The sequence below is a fragment of the Macaca nemestrina genome, chromosome 7, assembly GCF_043159975.1.
Source record: "Macaca nemestrina isolate mMacNem1 chromosome 7, mMacNem.hap1, whole genome shotgun sequence".
Taxonomy (NCBI): Eukaryota; Metazoa; Chordata; class Mammalia; order Primates; family Cercopithecidae; genus Macaca; species Macaca nemestrina.
This window is the reverse complement of record NC_092131.1, coordinates 81,399,643-81,422,343: the sequence shown is the minus strand read 5'-3', so window position 1 is coordinate 81,422,343 and position 22,701 is coordinate 81,399,643. Positions and strand designations below refer to the sequence as shown.

Sequence of the window (22,701 nt, the reverse complement as noted above, 5' to 3'; positions counted from 1 at the left end):
GCTTTATGCCACTCAGTCGAATTCTTTCTTCTGAGGAGTCAAGAATTGAAGTGGCTGTGGACCTGCATGGATATGTTGCTAGTAACTCGTGGTAACTCTGATCTCTGCCACCACTAACAAAATGATATATAAGAAAATGTATCAATTAGCTAGAAAAGCAGCCTTGGAAGTCAATATAGGAGGCATAATTTACTTCTGCTGTTCATTCTGGACAATTGCAGATTGTTGTCTACTTTGTCTCATTATTGAATATTAACAGTGGGATAAGGTGTTTTATTAATACATGGTTTACAAAGACAATAGCATTAATTGATAATGTCTGAATCCACAGTTTTGGTCAGAATGATAGATATTAGATACATACATACATACATACATACATATATACATACATGTATACATAGAGAAAGAAGAAAGAGAAAAAAAGAGAGAAGGAGACCATTGGGTTCTCATGTACTTCATCAAACATTATTCTGGGTGTGTCTGTGAGGATGTTTCTGGACGTGATTAGCATTGGAATAGGTGGACTGAGTAAAGCAGATTGCCCTCCTAATGTCAGCAGCATTATCTAATCAGCTGAAGGTGTGACTAGAACAAAATGTCGGCCCTTCTATGAGTAAGGGGGAACTCCTTCTAACAGCGTTTGAGCTGGAACGTCAGGTTTTTCTTAGGTCTTGAACCTGGGACTACACCATCGGCTCTCCTGGGTCTCCACCTTGCCTATTGCAGATATTGGGACTTGTCAACCTTCAAAACTGCATCAGCAAATTCCTTATAATTAAGTTATATATCTATACATCTATATATTTTCTATTGGTCCTGTTTCTCTGGAGAAACCTGACTGGTATACTCACTAAAAAATTGGGGAAATTATCAAATAGGTGTGATCAAAGGAAAAGTTATTCTAGTAGAGTGTGGCGTTGCACTAGATGATAATTTAATGCCAGCGCTAGGATGGTAACTTGCACACTAGCAGCTGAGAATTACCAGTCTTTCACTTTGTAATTGCACTAAGCTTGCACGTGAAGTACAGGCTCTGTTCTATAGCTGTGGCTATTATTTTAACTTGTGTTCTACTGTGTTATGCTGTGTAATGCTGAAACTAAAGAAGTGTTTTTCTCATGCAGTGTGTGGCCTATATGATTCCTGCTGTTAACAAGAAATCAGTTTCTCTCTAGGCCCTGTGGCATTTGTCATTTTGGACCCTATCTCTCTCCTATCTATATTGGACTATGGTGGAACACAGAGTGTTGTAGGAAATCTTTCCATTACTTATTTTTTGTTTACTCCCTCACTACCCCTAGAGTATAAGGATAATTATTTCAAGCAGGTTGTCTATTTTGCTTAGTAGTATATTCCCAGTGCCTAAAACAGTACCTGATACATAGGGAGTACTCAACAAATATTTGATGATTAAATGGCTGAACAAATGAAAGACATTTTTAATCGTAAACTACATCTAGTTTTGCATGTATTGCTCCTAGAGATGACAATCATAGTTCCATTTTAAAGTTTTTTTTTCCTCTCCTCCTCCTCCTCCTCCTCCTCCTCCTCCTTCTCCTCCTTCTCCTCCTTCTCCTCCTTCTCCTCCTCCTTCTCCTCCTCCTTCTCCTCCTCCTTCTCCTCCTCCTCCTCCTTCTTCTTCTTCTTCTTCTTCTTCTTTTTAGAGATGGGGGTCTCATCCTTTTGCCCAGGCTGGAGGACAGTGGTGTGCATGTAGCTCACTGCAACCTTGAACTCCTGATCCTCCAACCCCAGCCTCCAGAGTTGCTGGGATTACAAGCGTGAGCCACCATGCCTGGCCCATTTAAATGTTTTCGTATCATCTTTAAGATATTGTAAATTAAGAGAAGATTAAACTGTTTAAGTTATGTGTTCAAAAGGAAAAAGCCAGGACCAAGAATAGACTTGAAAAGGTTTTTACTATAATAAAGTGAAATATTTATACCAATGTTGACAAAACCTAATATAGTATAACAGGACGGAGATAATGACGGCAGTATCCGTGAAATGTGGTACATGGGGTAGATGTTAAATACTGCAGTTGGAAAATCAACATGGTCTCCCAACTGATTATATTGATGGAGGCAAGGTCTATGAAGTTTAAAAAAAAAAAAAAGAAGTAAAAGGCTGGGTATGGTGGCTCAAGCCTGTAATCCCAACATTTTTTTTTTTTTTTTTTTTTTTGAGACGGAGTCTCGCTCTGTCGCCCAGCCTGGAGTGCAGTGGCCGGATCTCGGCTCACTGCAAGCTCCGCCTCCCGGGTTCACGCCATTCTCCTGCCTCAGCCTCCCGAGTAGCTGGGACTACAGACGCTCGCCACCTCGCCCGGCTATTTTTTTGTATTTTTTTACTAGAGACGGGGTTTCACCGGGTTAGCCAGGATGGTCTCGATCTCCTGACCTCGTGATCCGCCCGTCTCGGCCTCACAAAGTGCTGGGATTACAGGCTTGAGCCACCGCGCCCGGCCTATCCCAACATTTTGCGAGGCTTAGATGAGATGATAACTTGAACCCAGGAGTTCGAGACCAGCTGGGCACCATAGTGAAACCCCATCTCTACCCAAAAATAAAAACTTAGCCAGGCACTGTAGTGTGCACCCATGGTCCCAGCTACTTGGGAGGCTGAGGCAGTAGTATCCCTTGAGTCCAGGACTTTTGAGGCTGCAGTGAGCTATAATTGCACCATCACACTCTAGCCTGGGTGAGAGTGAAACAAACAAAAAAAAAAAAAAAAGAAAAAAAAATCAAACTCTAAAAACTCTTTTAAGTGGAAAGCTTGGATGAGTAGAGAAAACATCCAAGCCATTAACTGAAGTAGGGAATTAAATAGGATAATTCATTTTAACTAGGAATTTGGGAAGTTCAACTTTGTGAATGTGGCCTTTGAGATTCTGTTATAGTCTCAAAATAGATTAAGCAAATAGGTAATTAGAAATGAGAAAATAAGAATGAAGGAGTAAAGTGATGGATGTAAACTTGGTGGTGGGCCATAAAGAAATCCCCCCCAACTTTTTTTTTTTTTTTTTGAGACAGAGTTTCACTCTTGTTGCCCAGGCTGGAGTGCAGTGTTGCTATCTCAGCTCACTGCAATCTCTGCTTCCTGGGTTCAAGAGATTCTCCTGCCTCAGCCTCCTGAGTAGCTGGGATTGCAGACACCTGCCACCATGCCCGGTTAATTTTTTGTATTTTTAGTAGAGATGGGGTTTCGCCATGTTGGCCAGGCTGGCCAGGCTGGTCTCGAACTCTTGGACTCGGGTGATCCACCTGCCTCAGTCTCCCAAAGTGCTGGGATTACAGGTGTGAGCCACTGAACCAGGTGGGAAATAATATTTAAAGCCACAAAATATTTAATATTTGGTGAGAGAGAGCTGGAGAAGAACAACAATAACAAAATAAAGAGGAGATACGGGAATAGGGGTAAAGACTCATAGATTGAGGAAAAGAAGCCAAGAGAAAAGACAGAGAAGAAATGGCTTCAGAAGTCAGAGGAGAACAGAAAGTGACAGGGTCAGGCAACCATAATTGGAAGGGGAATCTTCCATAGTAGCTCTCAGGTCATGGAGGAGAAAAAAAAAAAAAATATATATATATATATATATATATATGTATATATTTGAGTTGATGACTATGTTATTGTTAAACTTTAAGAGAACAGGTTAAATTTTGTGGCAAGAATTACAAAGGAACAAAGAGCAAATAACAAGAAAAAGGAGAGAAAGCTGGGGTAGATAAATCTTTACTGAAATTTAGCTGTAAAGGCTGTAAATGATGCTGGAGGTATGTACAAAAATACATTCCTTGATGAATCCCAGTAATTCTTTTGGAATTATTGCGAGCTTTTGATTTGAATCTGTGCTAAAATACCTGAAATATTTTAGGCCTTTTTGACTTCTTGGTCTATAAATTCCTTTGTCTCAAGGAAGCTTGTTTTGAGAGTCTCAATCAATTGTTCTCTTTGGTCAATTTACAGGATAGCACTGCAGAATCCATCTGAATACACAGACAATATGTATGAGAGTTAATTAAGGAAAGTATTGATGAAAACATAATTTGTTTCTGAAGCTTATCAACTGAAATGAATATTAATCCAAGGTCCTGCAAAATAGCAGACTTGGCACATCTATTTCCTGGAAAAACAAATTATATTTATTTTTGAAATATTATTCATAAGACTTTACTTGAACTCGAGAAATGTAACTGTCTTGATGGTATTATCCACAAACATTTTTTTGTTATGTGGAGACTATACTGATATCTAGGCAATGATATATACTTATATGGGTTATCGTAGCATGATAGAGGCTGGGGCCACCAGTAAGCAACTCAGTTTTGCAAGGTAACCTATTGCGCATCTGTCTGCACGGACAAGTAAATTTTTTTGTAGATTTTAAGTATTCTTAAATTTATGTTTTCCATTTATTCATCAAAGCGAATATTTATTGTTCAAACTTTCATTTTTCTATACCATTACATTTTCTTAATAACATCTGGAAGACATTTCTTAATGTTAAATTAAAATGTTAGCAAGAAGCTTACACATGTATGACCTAAACTGGAAGCTAAGGAAGTGAGTCCCATTGCAGTGAGTAATATTTTGTGCATTGAAGTGAGGATTTATTACTAAACTTGAACATTCACAATGAGTGATGTCAACCTCATTGGCTGACATATCCAGCTATTTTTTTTGGATTTTCACTTAGCTATAAGTTCAATAAGAATTTTTCATACATCTTCTGTCAAGAAAAATAGAGTAATCTCATCAAAATTTGGCATAGCAAGAATTTGAAGTGTTGTTATTTTTTGACTATTATAGTAAATGAATGACAGAAATAATATATGTTGTCATGACTGTTTTATCTTTGCTTTTGAGGTAGGAAAATTTTCTTTTATAATTAGGTTATTTTAGCTAAACTATTTGCATATAATTGTTTGTACAACTGACTCCTAAAATACATTCAGGGAATTTTTAAGTCATTATTAATAAAAATGCTTCGCAAAGATACAGACATATGATGTGAACCCTCATAAATATCCTCAGTCTGTATCCTGATAAAATAAGCAGAGAAAGATTAACAAATACATAAACTTTACATAACATATACATAAATTTTATTTTTTAGCCCTCAAAAATCTATGGATATGCATTGTTTTTATGACAATTTGTATTCAGAAAAAGATGCTTTGAAAGGTACAGTTTAAACTGATGTTCCTATAGAAACCATGTTACCATAGAAAGTCACTTTCCTGACCAAAGATGTGATGCCTAACTTCTAGAAGAAATGATTACTGACACCACAGATAACAAATTAAAAATAATATGAACTACCGTTTACTTGGAAGACTTTCCAAAGACATACACGTCAGCGAAGCAGAGTGGTGCAAGAGCTAATCTTACATCTAATTAATGAATTAAATAATCAATAGAAGTGAGTATGCAGGTCAAGGACAGAAGGTGGGGGCAAGAGAAAACAGCCAAAGTTCCCCTGGGCGTGAAGGTCAGACAGTTTCCAAGATGGAGCCAGGACTTGGCAAGGCTTCGTGGAAGCAGCATGTGGGCAGACGGCATGAGACCGTTTACAAATCACTGCTGGTGGTGCCTTTAATATTGTAGACATTTTTTAATCTTCGATGCACCCATGATGTTGTAGATATGCATGTGTTTTAGAAAAAATACAGTGACATCTTTATTTGTCTGTATGTGTGATGATCCCCTTTTCTCTTTATCTAAATGGCATTGTGATTTAGTTAGGTATTTTTCCGTTTCCTTTTTTTTTTTTAACTCCACAATACGTTTTTAAGATTCTTCCACAGTGTTCTCAGTAATCCAGTTCATTGCTTCTACTAGCTGCTTGATATATTAGGCTATTGATTTAATGCCATTTACTCTTGCCTCCATGGTATAATCGAGCTCTGGAAAGTGAGGTGTTTTTTTTTTTTTTTTTCTTTTTTTTACTTCAATGAATTCCTGGACTGTCTTATAAACCTAACTAATAATTGAAAATTGTCTTACTCTTAATTCTCCTAAATAATATTGAAATACAGTCAGTCCCTGACTTATGATGGTTCAGCGTACAATTCTTTTACTTTACAATGATGTGAAAGCTATACACGTTCAATGGAAATTGGACTTTGAATTTTGAATTTTGATGTTTTCTTGGGCTGTGAATGTGTGGTACAATACTGTCTCTTGATGTTGGGCAGAGACAGCAAGCCGCAGTTCCCAGTCAGCCAGGCAATCATGAGGGCAAACGCCAGTACCCTATGGTGTACTGTGTTGCCAGATGATTTTGCCCATCTATGGGCTAATGTAGTGTTCTAAGCATAGTAATGTACGCTAAGCTAAGCTATGATGTTCAGTAGGTGAGGTATATTAAATGCATTTTCTACTCATGATATTTTCAGTTTATGATGGGCTTCTCAGGATGTAACCCCATCAAAAATCAAGAAGCATTTTAAAATAGGGACTATTTAAATAGAGTTTTAAACTATTTTGCAGCACTTGAAGTTACACAATTTAAGTTTTTAATTTACTGAAATTGATTTAGAACCATCTGCATAAGATCCACCTTGCTGGTCTTTTTTTTTCCAACTTTTATTTTAGGTTTAGGGGGCACATGTGCAGGTTTGTTACATAGATAAATTGTGTGTTGCGGAGGTTTGGTGTACAGTTTATTTCATTACCCAGATTATGAGCATAACACATGATAGGTAGTTTCTGATCCTCAGCCTCCTCCCATCCTCAACCCTCAAGTAGGTCCTGGTGCATCTTCTGCTACCTTCTTTGTGTACAAGTGTACTCAATGTTTAGTGCCCACTTTTAAGTGAGAACATGTGGTATTTGGTTTTCTGTTCCTGCATTAATTCACTTAGGATAACAGCTTCCAGCTGCATCCATGTTGCTGCAAAGGACAAGATTTTGTTAATTTTTATGGCCGTGTAGCTTTCCATTCACCTTGTTTTTATATTACACATACAAACAAAAGCATCTCTAAATGATGTTTCTCAAGATACAAAATGAACTACAGCATGGAATCAACAAAGGATTTTACTGTAATCTACGTTTAGGAAACATAGGAGTTTACTTATTAAATATATTTGATATAAAAGCTGTAAAAAAAAAGAACAAAACTGTTAGCACTAGAGTGGTGCTTAAGAACATTTCCCTATAGTAGTTAGATTCTACAAACCCAGGTGGAACCTTGGTTTATATCTTGGCTCTAACATTTGCTACCTGTCTCACATTTGGCAAGGTTCTCTGCCTCTGTTTCTTTATCGTCAAAGATTATTACTAAATTAAAATATGTTGCTTTTGGTAAAATTCTTAGAACATTACCTGATACATTATAAACCATACATATATGGATGATGAGTATAAAATCATTCACAAAAATACCTTTAACCTATTGTGGTTGATTCTAATATTGTTTTACTCAGTTTAATTTTCCTATGAACAATGATAGTCATATGTACTACATTGATATAATGACTCATGACATATAATTTTAAAAAATTAACACAGATTTTTATCTTCTTGGAAAATAATAATGTACAGAAACCATTTAAAAATGTGGAGATATCCTGCAGAGAGAAGAAAACCCTACTTATCATTTCTTAGACAGTACTTCTAAAGTTTACTTGTTCATAGAAATCCTTTCATCTAAACCAGGTTTAGCAGATCAAATTCTAAGATGGACTCCCCACAAGATTTCCTGCCTTAACCGTTTGATTTTTATATCTAACAAAATAGTATGCCCTGGTTCTGTTATCTTACACTTTAAAAGTGGTTTTTCGGATGTAACTAAAGTTATTGAACAGTTGACTTTGAGCTAATCAAAAGGGAGACTATTTTGGTGGGCCTAACCTGATCACATGAACCTTTTAATAGCAGAGAGTCATTTTTCTCTAGCTGGTGGCAGAAAGAAAATCAGAGAGATTCAAAGCATAAGAAAGATGTTGCATGCTGTTGTGTTCATGGTTTAATAATGGAAGGAGCCACATGCTAGGACCAAACAATTGCCTTTAGGAGCCTCGGGTAACTCCCATCCAATAGCCAGCAAGGAACCGCAATCCTACAGTGGCAAGGAACTGAATTCTACCAGCAACCTGAGTGAGTTTAACAGTAGATTCTTCCCTACAGCCTACAGATTGGCTGATACTTTGATTTTGGCCTTGTGAGGCCCTGAGCAGAAAATCCAGCCATGTGAGCCCAGCCTTTTGAACTAATGAACTGTGAGATAATAAAGAGATGTCATCTTCAACTACTAAATTTGTGATAATTTGTTACACAGTAATAGAGAATTAATACACTAGATCACAACTCTAAATCAAAATACACAAACAGTAAGAGAGTAAGTGCAATTTCAACATGAAAAGGAAGATTTAAGAGAGGACTTCATGTTGATTTCAAGTTTGATTAAGCAAACAAAACTGTCAGTTTGTGAAGGGGTAGCAGTGTTTTATACACGCTGTGTTTTAAATACAACACCCTATAAAAAGTAGCAGCAATGAAGCAAAAATAAAATTACTGACTTCTTTTTATGGACTTACTCTGTTTCTTGTGTCTGGAAAGACTTTTCTACTATTCCATCACCTCAAAAAGAAGTCCCATAACCTTTTAACTATCAAACCCTTACTCCTTTTTCCTTCTTCAGCTTGAAACAACCACTGTCTCCATAGATCTTTCTATTGTGGACTTTTCTATGAATAGAGTCATATCATATATGGACTTTTAAAACTGGCTTATTTCACTTAGCATAATGTTTTCAAGGCACATCGATCTTGTAGCATATATCAACACTTCATTTTTTATGGTCAAGTAATATACCATTGTATGGATATACCACATTTATTTATCTATTTGTACATTGATGAACATTTGGGTTGTTTCCATCTTTTGGCTATTATAAATAACTGCTATAAACATTTGTGTACAAGTTTGTGTATGAACCTATGTTTCCATTTCTATTGGATATATCCTAGGAGTGAAATTTCTGGATAATATCTGAATTATGTTTAATCCATTCAGGAACTACTTGACTTCACAGCAAATTAACCATTTTACATGCGCATCATCTCTGTATTTCATTCCAGGATATTCTTATCCCATAATTTACTAACTAGGTTTCCTTTCTTTTGGAAGATTCTTAGTCTTCAATAAGCAGCATCATGACCTTTCCATGGTACTTTTCCATCTTGATGCAAGTGCAGTTATTCTATAGCTTTCCACCTTATGATCTCCATCCATTTACCTCCCTATCACACACATAGTTCTATAGCACGATCATTGTGTTAGTTCAGGTTTCTGTTCAGAAAAACCAAAACCATGCAGAAAGAGGCTTTCTACAGGAAATTACTTTTTTACAAAAACATTGCAAGCAGATTACCATTAGACTTTTTGCTATAAGATCACAAAACCCTGCTATTCCCAGGGCTACTTCCGCTGCCATCATATATGCTGATGGTAGATGACAAGGGATCAGAATGTTCAGCCTGTCTGAGGCGAAAACCTTCCTGTCAAAACTTGCTTGCCAGCCACCACTGCCCCAAAATGCCATGTGAAGGCAGCTAATTCACATCTAGAAACCCAGTTTCCAAAGGAGTCTATGTTGCATGAGTTTTATCCTCCTAACCTCTCCAAATAAGAGAGTAAAATGACGTATGATAAAACAAGTTAAAGTAACTACCAGTTTCTATGTAGTTGAGTTCATTTCTCTGTTTGTTCCTCAGTGACTTTGGAGTGTCTCATCCTCAAACTCCACATCCCTTCAGACTTGGCAATAGCGGCAGTTCTACCTTGGTCTGTTAAGAATTGTGCAGGTGGCGGTGGGGGAATGGGAGAAAAATGTGCCTCATCTTATGGAACAGTATCATTGACTAAATTGCAATTCCTTTATCTCCTCTCAGTCAAGTTGGTGTGTATCTGCAAAGGCAATAAAAAGGAGTTCTTACATATGCATATTCTGAAGAAGTATGTTACCCTTACTGAAAAACTTATTCCAATATATATTTGATCAATCATGAGAAAAATAAAGAGACATCCATAGAAATAGAGAATAAAGTCCTGCGGGTTGTTTTCTAATTTCCCATGTGAACGAAAGCTGTATTATTCTAATTACAGTGTTTGTTAGAAGGCAATTGTGTCGGTTTGAGTGCTTTGTCACTGTGACACTAATAGAATTCCTATCTCCAATTGGAAGGTAAGTTGATAGACAGATTCTTGCCTAACTTTTGGGCATTTGCAAAGTGTCTACATATTCCAGGTTACAATTCTCATAGATATGCAGGAAGAGTTCAAAACTACCAAGGCAGACATAGAAATGCACCATTGAGCTCTGCTATTGAAAGCCTCTGATGGCGGCCCATTCTGATGAGACATTGGACTTCTCTAGTAGGAAAGTTTGGTTTGGGAACTCCTATCCTTCTGGCTGAGATTTTCTCAGAGCTGCATTGAAGTCTGAGACACTACCTGCCCCACTCTCTTTCTTTCCCTTTCTTGTCAAAAACATCAGATCTGCATTGCAGTCTGAAGAATTTCTCTGCCTCATCCTGCTTCCTCCCCTTTATCCTTTGCAGTTGTTTCCAACTGAAAAAATATCTTGAAAGTCTATTCCCATCTTGCTGTCTGCTTTTCAGATGACCTAAATAAATACTTTAAAAATTATAATTGGTGAAACCCCATGTCTACTAAAAATACAAAAATTAGCTGGACATGGTGGTGGGTGCCTGTAATTCCAACTACTAGGGAGGCTGAGGCAGGAGAATCGCTTGACTGGGAAGTGGAGGTTGCAGCGAGCCGTGGTCATGCCACTTCACTTCAGCCTATGCAACAGAGTGAGACTTTGTCTCAAAAAAGTAAATAAATTTTTTTGAAGACTGTGAACATGGTATTATCACCTCACCTGAGAATAAGAGTGAGATGAATTGAATAAATATAGAGAAGTGAAGTTATTTCAGTAAGAATTTTTAAATACAAAGTCATGTAGATTCTAAGATGAGATCATATTAGAAGGCAATTTAGAAATGGACTACTTAGAGAGCTTTGAGAAAAGAGTCAAACTCTAGGTACATATCAATAGTGGCTAAATCTATGAGCGTTCTCCTTGAATGATGAAACTCCATCTTTGTTTCAGTCATGGAATTGTGCTGTTGAACATTTTGTGTCCTGTCCAGGTCAAGTCTTAAATGTGTCAGCCCTCACTACAGATTAAATACACCCAAAATCCCTAATCAACATTAACTGCATGTGTTTGTAAGTAAAAGCATTTGTGTTTCAATTATGGAAGAGCCTTTATTATAGTATGGAGACTATCTGAGCTTACTTTTGTTATTTCTGTAAAAGTAAGTTACTAGCCCACATTTATCTATTAACTTTTTGCAATAATTAACGATAATTTGTGAGCTTATTAAGAATGTGATTGTTTTTTAAATATTTGGAAACTCATTCTTTCTACAAAATACTAATAGCTCAGATGGGAAATGTTTTGACTAATTGTATATTTTAAGTATAATCACTAAAATAAATCAAATAGATTTCAATTCATAAAATTTTTCATTAGATAACAAGGTTATAGTTATGTAAAGAATATAATTTCAGTGATAGGTTATATTTGTTTTTTCTTCCTATTCCCTTAGTTCATCTTGAAGTTCATTCTGGGTGTCTAACTGACTCCAAAGGCAATTTCACTTCATCCTCAGTTTTAGGAACTCCCAGGAACCAAAGCTTAAATATCTATTTTCTTAGGAAGGCTACATTTGTATAAATGTATTAAGCCTGATCCATCTCTGAAAGCAAATATAATTACATTTCTTTTTCCAGTTTGTAATAAAACTTTAAATAAAAATCTCTAGATAAAGGACATCCCCCCCGCCCCCGGTTAAAATTTGCTTTCTTGTTTACTTAACATTTGGTGGTGATGCAATGTATAAGAGATCAGCCAAAGAATGACTCTGTCTTTCTCCATTTTTTTTTCCCTTTTATATGTTGTGTTTCACATGGATGTGGGTATGGTATGCCACAGCAACATGCCATCTTGATTATGTGTATCTGTCAAGACTGTTTTGAAGAACATTCTCACCTCAGAGTTCTTAGGTCAGAACATTATATTCTTGGTATTTCTAGCCTATTTCTAGCCTTCCATCCATTCTCATGCAGATGGAATACACCTTGCTTTCTTGGTGATCTGTGGTAGAGAGGATGAGTTCCAGTTACCATGGGAAACGTATTTGTTTGTTGGCTTGTTTCTTGTCTTAATAGTGGTTTGTATTAAAAGTAAAATCAGAAAAATACATAAAAAATCTATTGAGATGGTGGCAAAGATTATGAATCTTAACCTTCTTATAGAATACCCAAAGAACATATCTAAAGAATTTCAATAATGACCATAGGTTATGTCAAATAGTACATTAGCAATATATATCTGTAATAAATAATATTTTGATTATTTGATTAATTTTCCACCAGAGATATATATATATATGTGTGTGTGTGTGTGTGTGTGTGTGTGTGTGTATATATGTAATTTTCCTGCTAATATATATTGGTACCAAATCTATACATTTGAACTTTCCCTTCCAAACATTTTTTTATTTGGATATAGTTATTAGCAGTCACCTGTAGCAGCTTAGAGTGCTGGAAGACAGGCTGGTAGACATCAAAATAAATGACTTCCATGCTATTTATCTGAGATGCCCTAGAGGCTGAGATCGCGATTCCCTTTGGCAAATAAACTAAAAGTTCTAGAATTTCAGACTCCTGTTAGTTTCTGCTACCACTTAAGTGTTAACTAATAACTAATAATAGAGCAAGCTTGAATACTAGCTTGGTGTCCTAAAACGTATGTTGGCCTGCCAGGTAATGTCCCTCCATTTGCATCTTGTTTTTTCTATCTGTGTAGCCATGGAGAACACATGCCATAATTTACAGGGATGGTCATCTTATCTGTAAAATAAAGTGTTCCTATCAGATGATCCCCAATATTCTGGGTTGTGTTTCTCTGGTATTTTAATTAATTAATTAATTAATTATTATTACTGTTAATTTTATGTCTGATGAAGTGGTAAAAAGGAGCTCTACCTGCTTTGGTTGCCAACATTATCATGAATATTTTTAAATAGTATCAGAGGCTGATGAGTGGCTGGATTTTTTTAATTTTGTTTTGTTTTTTGTTTTGTTTTGTATGAGATAGAGTTTCACTCTGTCGCCTAGGCTGGAGTGCAGTGGCATGATCTCAGCTTCCTTCAGCCTCCACCTCCCAGGTTCAAGTGATTCTCCTGACTCAGCCTCCCAAGTAGCTGGCATTTCAGGCACACATCACCACACACAGCTAATTTTTGTATTTTTAGTAGAGACAAGGTTTCACTGTGTTGGCCAGGCTGCTCTCAAACTCCCTACCTCAGGTGATCCACCCACCTTGACCTCCCAAAGTGCTAGGATTACAGACATGAGCCACCATGCCTGGCTGAGCTGCTGTTTTTTATTCAAAAGTCTATAGTTGTTTTTCCCTTTTTTTTTCTTATTTTCTACTGACTTCCAGGAGGCATGAGTGTGGACTGAATGGAATACTAAGATTTCTTCTAGTTCTATGATTTTATGAATTATTACTTGATAACTATATATTGGCAATGACATAGATGAGAAGTTTTCCTGATTTCTATTCCACTTTTTTTTTTTTTTGGCTTCTCTTTCTCCTAGGAAAACAATATTTTTTCCCTAGTTGACCATATCTTACTATAGTAAAGTATAATTAAAATATCCCAAAGCAAAGTGTCACTGGTTGCCAAGGCTCTTAAAACTGCTCAAACATATTTTAGGTCTGTGAAGATTATCTTTTCTCATTCTTCATACAACATTAAAATATTAATCCTGATCATAGTGTGAATGTATTAGTTTTAGTAGGAGTATTTTTAGATGCTTAGTAATTGGTTCTGCAAAGGATTGATAAAATACACTATCATATCTATGAGAATTTGAGAACCATAACTTTTCTTCCTGTTTTAAATGCATGCTTAGATAGCTAAAAATATTTTTAAACTGTTACTGGTCTCATTATTTTTAGTGAAAAATACACCTTTCTCCAGATACATATACCTTTATCTGGGAAATATAGATGGAATCAGTGATATATGTGTTGCTGAGCACATTATTATATCATTAATGCTTATATATTTCAAATTATATGCATATTCTCCCCAGGGTAATTAGATCCCTTCTACAGTTAGGGTAATGAAGGCTTTATTTGCCTGAGGGGACACAGGGAACCATTTAGGAGAGTGAGGCAATTAAGCAATTATATAACATTTTGAAAACATTCAATACTTTCCACCATTTGATTTGTACTTCTGGAGAACTGCTTTTCTCATACTAGCTGGTTAGAATAGTTAAAATCTTCACACCTGCCCCTCCCATCTGTCATTTTTTTTTTCATGAAATTATACCTCATTTTACAAAATGTCATTTTTCTGAGAAACTAATGCTTACATTGAATTTTGCAAGTTTAATAATAAAGGATTGGGATGTTTTATTTAAAATAATTAAAATTATTTTTTTAAAGTATCATGTGTGAAAGTAATTATCACCGCCAAATTGTATTTTGCAAATTGTGCCTATTTTATCACTACCATACGTTTAGGATGAAAAGAAAAAAAGTTGGGGGTGGATAATCTATCATAAAACAAAAAGAAAAACTCTTGAGTCTGTATCACTTTTTGTTGGGGAAAGGGCAGGTGGGAAAAATAGATAAATACAATTTACAGTTAATCCTAAAATCTCATTACAGCCTAAAATATCAATCTTAGAAATACAAAACATTTGCCAAAATCATTGTTAATATGTGCAACGCTACCCAAATTAAAAAATGCTGTTCTCTCTTCTGCTAGTCCTCCTTCAGTACAGATATAATTAGCAATAAAATTGAAGGCAACAAAAACAAGAAAAGACATAATGATCCTGGAAAATCCACAAAATGGATTATCATTTTCTAATAATTGTTAATAGACTGTATTTTTTATGTGGTGGTGTGATACCATTTTTTCCTTGCTTTCTTGTAAGTTAGGTACTGTGTTATATTTATCTTTGTCAGGGCACCTAGCATCTGATAGGAATTCTAAACAGCAAATGATAGTATAATATTTTTATTACCTATGCCTCTTAATAGCTCTGGCCAATAGCAAATAACACCATTTCCGCCTCCCAGAGGAGAAAGAGAAATACAAAAGGAGCTTAAGTGGATAAATTACATAGCACGGACACAGAATGTTTTCTAAATGAATAGCGTATTAAAATAGAAGTTGGCAGTCTTATAAAAAGAAAATAAAAGTTCTGATGAGGAAACCTGGGTTTGTTTCTCAGCTCTAACTACAAAATAAACATCCTTGAGAAATTGCTGAACCCCTTTGTGCTTGCTTAATGTAAAATGAGAGGGCAAGATAAATGATCTCAAAGCTCCCTTTCAGTTCAGGGAGACTGTGAGATAATATGGTACCTTAGGCTGACTTAGGACCTTGTCGGGCACTAGCACTTTAAGAGTTTTACATGGATTGTATAATCATCAAAATAATCCTGCATAATAGACACCATTGTTAGTTGCATTTTATGAAGAAAGTGAGGCTTAAGGATTGAAATATTTTATACAATGTCATATGCTTAGGGAGCAGCCAAGGTGAAGTTTTCAACCAGGCCGACTGACTTCAGAGTCCACTGGCTTCAAGACAGTGCTTTACATCCTCCTTCCAACATTATTCACAAGCCAATCAAGACTGAGAAAGTCACAAGTGTGTGAAACCTGCATTCTTTCTGAGTTCATTTTCTCTGGTAAGATGGTTACTTGCCCATCAGTCTGGCTTATGCTACAGTGAAACACATTCTTTTCGGTTAATGTTTTTGTTTGTGCTCATTCTTTAGCTGTGATCAAGAGGGTGGCACATCTTCCAATAAGATATTTATTCTGTGTATTTTCCAAAAACTGGCCATGTAGTCCCTAAACATGGATCAGAGGGAGGTTCATGGAAATTATAAATGAACAGTCAGGAGAGAGTCTTTTGTGGCAAAATTACAGGAATGTCTCCTCAGGTCAAAGTCAAAGTAAGGATGAATTAACTCCCGAAGCAATTTTGAAAAGGTGAAATTCAATGATATTGCAGTTGTTGGACCAGGTGTTAAAATGTTATTGGGTGTTAATTTAATTTTCATCCTGTCAACACTCATCTGAACTGTAACAGCTGCTAAACACAGTTCCACAAGAGCAAACTATCCTCACAGAGGAAGCAGATGCCTAATCAATAGGGCCAATAGAAATGTATGGCTCAGCCAAGCAACACACACAAGGGGGAATGAATCCCATAGGGCTCTGTCTAACCTGAATGAAAAAGAACTTTAATGATGGTGAGACTATTGAAGCAGTAAGAACAGGAGACTGAAACTCCTGGATTGGCTTCCTATTGACTCTTTTTTTTTTTTTTTTTAAATTCTGCATGACCTTGGATGGGGCAATGCCTTAGTTTCTCTGTCCCCCTGAGCTTGCAGAGGCAATGCCTTAGTTTCTCTGTCCCCCTGAGCTTGCAGAGGTATTGTAGATGGAGTTTCAAATCTATTGCTATTTTTACTGCTATTATCATTTCACAGCTCTTGCACAGTTCTGAGTAAAAATCAGCTTTTTCTTAACAAAATGTAACTTTCTTGAGCTTCTAATGTTAAAAGATAATAATGATGATGTAGTAATAGTTAATAGCTGTCCTTCATTGCAACCTAGGGTGGAAAGGAATAGATGACTTTTCACTGAGAAAGAGAATTTTTAGATTTGAATACTTTGTTGAGCACTATAATTTAAAATATGCTAAGATATGTTACCTCCCCTTCTGGAAATTTTCAAACAGAAATTAGATTGTTATGTTTAGACCAAATATAATGATACCTAGAAACTGTGGTTCGATTATATAACCTCTTAAGGTCAATTATAGCATGCATTTAATAATTTTCTATAAGCCAGTGTACCTCATCCAGAAGGTCACCTTTGTTTATGCATCTCATGGTTGGTTATGGATCCCTCTGGGAGCATATGGTGGTGTGGGGCTGAAATATTACCAGAAGGTTTGGAATTTTTTTTATTTTTAAAAAGGAGTTTTGCTCTTGTCGCCCAGGCTGGGGTGCAATGGCGTGATCTCGGCTCACTGCAACCTCCAACTCCCTGGGTTCAAGCAATCCTCCTGCCTCAGCCTCCCGAGTACCTGGGATTATAGGCATCCGCCACCACTCCTGGCTAATTTTTGTATTTTTAGTAGAGATGGGGTTTCACCGTGTTAGCTGGCTGCTCTCAAACTCCTGACCTCAGGTGATCCACCCGCCTCAGTCTCCCAAAGTGCTGGGATTACAGACATGAGCCACAGTGCCTGACCAGGAATTTTTAATAAGTGAAAATAAGTTGGTATTGTTTTAAGGAAGCAAAATTAAAATTTTACATGAATGTTAAAATAATGCATATTTCAAATAATTTGAATGTTGAGATAGTCCCTTTGGCCTATGTACAGACACTTGGCAATTGTTCTTTCTTGAGGGGTCATCAGGGAGAGGTTCACTGTGGCTACTTATGTAGGATGTTCTATTGAAGGAGAGATTTTTCATTTTCCTGTACCTATTAAATGTTATACCAACCAAAACAACAACAACAAAACACCCGTCTTTGACTTAGAGTTTCACAGTGCTTCTCCTATTCCTCCTCTTCTGCTCTCTACTTCTATATAAAGTAAAATATTTAAGGAGGTATGCAGTAGATGTCATTTCAGAATATATAGAAACAATAATCCAGTGACTTTATGACAAAAAAAGATTAGTCTTGAGAAGGTAAAATAATTGTGGCATATGGCCTGATGAACTTTGTGTGTGTGTGTGTGTGTGTGTGTGTGTGTGTGTGTGTAGATATGCCAGTGTTTATTGGGGAGAATTCAAAAGGCCATCAGGTGCATATTGAGGATTTTGTATCATAAAATTCTTATTCTAAAATATAAATGCAAATAAGGGTGATAAGAGGAACAACGCCAACCTTTAAAAAGAACGATCATTTTGAAATGGCTCTTTGGAGCTCTTGTAGGAAAACAAACAAAACAAATAAGGTCATGAATTATATTTCTTAGCATTTAATTGAAACTGGGGACAAGAGCCATCATTTGTTGTGTTTAGTATGACAACATACTAGATGGTTTATCTTTTCTGTTAGGTATTTGAAAAGCTTAAAATTTGGCACAGGGCTATAACACCAGGAATTCCTTCATTCCTACCTCTCTCATCTTTCTTCTTCTATCCCCTTTTCTCCTTACCGGTGGGAAATGAATTTAGATGAAACAATTTGATGAATGGATTTTAAGCAATTTCAGTGAAGAAATATGTACTTATAGGTTCAATTGGGTTTCTAGTGTGTTACATTATCAGAGTCATTTATAACCTGTATTCTTATGGCTGTAAATTAATTTCATTATATAATTTATATAAAAAAGATAATAGATTGATGCATGTTATTATTTCCTTACCTTCACTAATTAGGTTATTACTAAATGAGATCAGCTAAATTCTGAAGCTTTTAATGGAAAATTGATGTAGCTATTGTGAGCCCTGGAAATCTTATTTCTTTGTTCTGTCACTATAATATGTGTAGAAGGATTCATCTCAAAAACTTGATATTTAAGTCAAATTAAAGGGCATTTTTTACTGTAATGATCAACTTTATGCAATTTATAAAAATTTGTTTTTAAAAACAAAGTTCATAGAGAAATTAGTATTTCACCTTTTCTCTTATAACTAGATGGCTTCTGGAGAGACAACTGCTTACAACTTATTCACTCTGTTATGACTTCAGCGCAAGATGAATAATTTCAGGGGCCACTTTATCTTGACTATGCTGTTTAGTAACTAGTGTGATTGTTTGTAATGAAAGGAGAGAATGAAGAATATAAAAAATGAGAAACTAAGGAGGAAACAGGGAGAAGGTTAATAACTCGTTCTGAAAATACCTGTAAGATTTAGCCATGCCCTAAAGTTTTAATAGGTTGGGCCACATTTTATTCAGGAATTTAGTGAGGAGCATATTAACTACCAAGACTTCATTTATTTTCATATATATTATTTATTTGAGATTTGGGGATTGTTCTATATCTTCTGATATGATATTATGATAGTGTGACTTTCGCTACTGTTGTTAGACAAATACTGATTGCCATTCTTCCAGGGAACCTCAAAGAATTCAAATATGCTACTTAGTATATGCATTAATATTTGCTCATTCTTCAAGTGTATGCTCAAATTTTATTGTGGCTTATCTTCTCTAAAAAAATGGGTAGGTCTCCACTTTTCTAATATGTATAATGAATTATTTAGTGTTTGTCTTCCTTGATGCACCCCCATGCTTGTCACAATAGCTGGAATATTAGGAATTGAATCGGATAGAAATTCTCAAAACTCCTCTATATTTATTTGAAAAAGCTTATCCACATTTGTTAGTTGGAAGAAACCAACACAAAGAGATTAGAATTTGCTCATGATCTCTTGAATCTCTAGAATCCTCATTTACTGAATTTTATTCTAATACTCTTCTTGAGGTAATACTATAATCTTTAAAGTTAAATGTAACCTATGGCTAATGAAAGCTGAAAGCTAAGGCATACATCTAAGCACAAGCCTAGAATTAAGAAAATGCTAGGTCTTACACTAATCCTGCTACTAGTAAGTTCAGAGAAGTTACTTGTATAAGTATGTATATGAATTATCCCCTGAAAAGTTGTTTTCTTGATGTTTTTTAAATTCTAACAATGTTATACTGAAGCCGTTTTAAAGTATATTTTCAAGAGATGTGGTACAATATGGTCGTTTGAGAATGTGATACATTGCTTTTGCTCATAACACTTATCACTACCTTAAGTTAAACTATCTCTCTCTCTCTCTCTCTCTCTCTCTCTCTCTATCTGTTGAGGAGCTCCTCCTTCTCTTTGGCTTCATCTAAAATGGAAGAGCCATGACAGCATGAGAAGGACTTTGTCTATGTTTTTCGCTGCTGTATCCCTTGACTAGGAACAGTCCCACAGTGAGCAATGGTTCATAGATAGCATTGGGTTTGTCAGTGAGTGAATGAACCATAAATATACGTCATCAGCACCTGCTCTGTAGCTTTGTCTCAGTCTTAGTGAACTCTATGACCTACGTTAAGTGACCTTATCGATAGCCTTGAACCACAACTTTAATAACAGTTCCGGTAGTATCTTTACTCTGCTTTTGGCTTTGATTGTTTCTTTACTCGTGTATTTTGTCCAAATGGATTAACTATTTGAATGTATTTTTGCTAAACATTAATGTAGAATCTCCTTAAGGTTTTGGCATTTATTGTTGTTTATAGGTAAAAATTTTTGTAGAATAGACAAATCAAGGACAATGCCTTCTTAAGATGCAATATTCAAGTTCAGAAATGTATACTCAGATGATCTTGCACAGGTCATCTGCTTCTGAGGTTTACCTCACCAGTGCTAACTGAAATGGTATGAATATATAGTACTTCAAATAAAATGATAGTGTCATGAACTAACCAGTCTCTGAGAAAGATATTTTTTGGAACAGCCATCACTCAAATATAAATGAAATAGCTTACTCTAAGGTGTAATTATTACTTATTACTGTAATTTAATTTTGACTTCAAATCCCAAGTCTGAGTATCTTACTCATCCTGGATGTTTTAATAGTGTTAGAAGTTTCTTAGTTTCCTAAAAAGTAAGACTTTGTTGCACATGCAGATATTGAAAATTTATTTAATAGGCCAAGTGACTGAATTGTTAATTTCTATGTTTTGAAATATTACAAGAATCATGTAAATATGGCATGTTTCCAAGAGTGAATTGGGAATAGATTTTATTGAACAAAATCTATTCGGAGTATGTGGCTGCTCTGTAAATCCTGGACTATTGTAGTAGAATGTGTGTTGGTTTGCAGATGTAAGGAAAGAAAAATCACTGCTATGCTATGGTAGTAATAAGTTCCTAGAAGGAGAGCAGGCTAAAAATAATTTATTGAAACTGCCCTCGATTTCTAAAGACATTTCTGAATTCCATTTAGAACATAGTCATTGATTACAAAGTGTGATTTGAGAAGGCAAAAGAGGCCAACTTTCCTGCAAACAAATTAAGAAATGCATATTGACTGCAGGAAAGTATGTCATCACTGAGAAATCGGAAGCAATGGGACTTTAGGAAATCAACCAGCGGTCCAGTCAAATTAGATTTTTTTTTTTTTCCTCATACTTGCTGGAACCCTATGTAGAATGTACATATTTTCAGCAGACACAAACTTTTAATTTTTTTAGTAAACTCAGTTCAACAAAATAAATAGAGTTCATTCATATTGCATATTTTCAGAGCCCTAATAAAACACAGAAGTCCCTTGGAATCCTATGTAGGTGTATATCATCTTATGATAATTTTTGTCCCAGTAACCCATTTTTCTTAACGGTCTAGTTTGAATGCCCCTTGGGAAGATATGACTCTAATCTGAGACCAATAACCAGCTTGCCACATTTATTTTGACCCCTTTTGGGGACTAAAAAAAGTGCGTATCTTTTCAACACGTAAAAAGACAGTAGCACTACATGCTAGTCAGTTCTACTTGATTCCCTGTGCTTATAAGGTCAAGGTCATTCTCCTTTCTGAAATAATGATAGGAGAATATTCCTAAAAGTAAAAAGTCAAATAATGGGATCAGTTAGATCTCAAGCATATAATGATTCATGGAAGCATATGTATATCCTCACAGAGTTTTTTTTTTAAGATAATAAACCAGAGAGTTTATAATAAATAAGAGCAACGTATATCCCAAATTTATTATTTTCAACATAATGATATAGAATATTTTCAGACATCTTTAAAATATTTTTAGATAATTGAAAACATATCCTCTAAACATATCAAACTAGGATATGATTGATAAAATGGGGTTGAAGTGGATCTTAAGTCAGTCTTAACTACTTGTGTGTTTCATTGTGTACTTGTGTAAGGCCCTGTGCTAGCCACAAGGAAGGATACAAAAATGCATTTAGCACAGTGTTTATTCTCAAAGAGGTTATCCTCTAATACCATGTGCACTTAACACAATCTCTGTGGAAATTTTTTTTAGAGAGTCGAAAACATGTCCTCTACATATATTAAACTAGGATACATAAAAGGGTTGATCAAATGGAATTCAGGTGAACGGTAAGTCAGTCTTAAATACTTGAGTTTAATTCAAACTTGTTTAAGTGTATTTCTTACTAGAAAAATGTCCACCTTCTTTCTCTAAGTGATCCAAGACAATAAAAATGAAAGTATTTCAAAAATACTTTTAATTTTTCTTCGTTTTACCAGATATTGTGAGGGATATTAAAAACAGAAACAAATAGTATAGATTTTAGGATTGTAAAACAATATATGCCAAGAATGAACAATTTGGATAGCATGGATTTACTCAAAGAAAATGAAAAGCATTCATAATTCCATCACCCAAGCATGAACACCGCAAACGCAGAGATAAGGCAGTCTTGACTGCCATTGCCAAAATGTCTCCAGTTTTGTTTCAAGATTACAGAATAAATGCATACTGTAGCTTTCCTTTTCAGCTTCAAAACCTTAGCAATGGAAGGTATTATAAAATGAAGAAATGCATACATATACATAAACATGTGGATAAAAGCAGTGAGAAAAA

The 22,701-nt window shown here is 35.6% G+C and overlaps 2 long non-coding RNA genes across 2 annotated transcripts in view; one reads left to right on the top strand and one right to left on the bottom strand.

Annotated features, from left to right (window-relative positions):
• LOC139364323 (uncharacterized) overlaps positions 1-22,701 on the top strand; it is a 51,403-nt gene that overhangs the window by 11,160 nt on the left and 17,542 nt on the right. The window contains exon 2 of the long non-coding RNA XR_011625975.1: positions 15,647-15,810. This is a non-coding gene — a long non-coding RNA (uncharacterized lncRNA). The remainder of the gene's footprint in view (positions 1-15,646; positions 15,811-22,701) is intronic.
• LOC139364324 (uncharacterized) overlaps positions 1-22,701 on the bottom strand; it is a 50,879-nt gene that overhangs the window by 25,351 nt on the left and 2,827 nt on the right. Inside the window, exon 3 of the long non-coding RNA XR_011625976.1 lies at positions 12,077-12,181. This is a non-coding gene — a long non-coding RNA (uncharacterized lncRNA). The remainder of the gene's footprint in view (positions 1-12,076; positions 12,182-22,701) is intronic.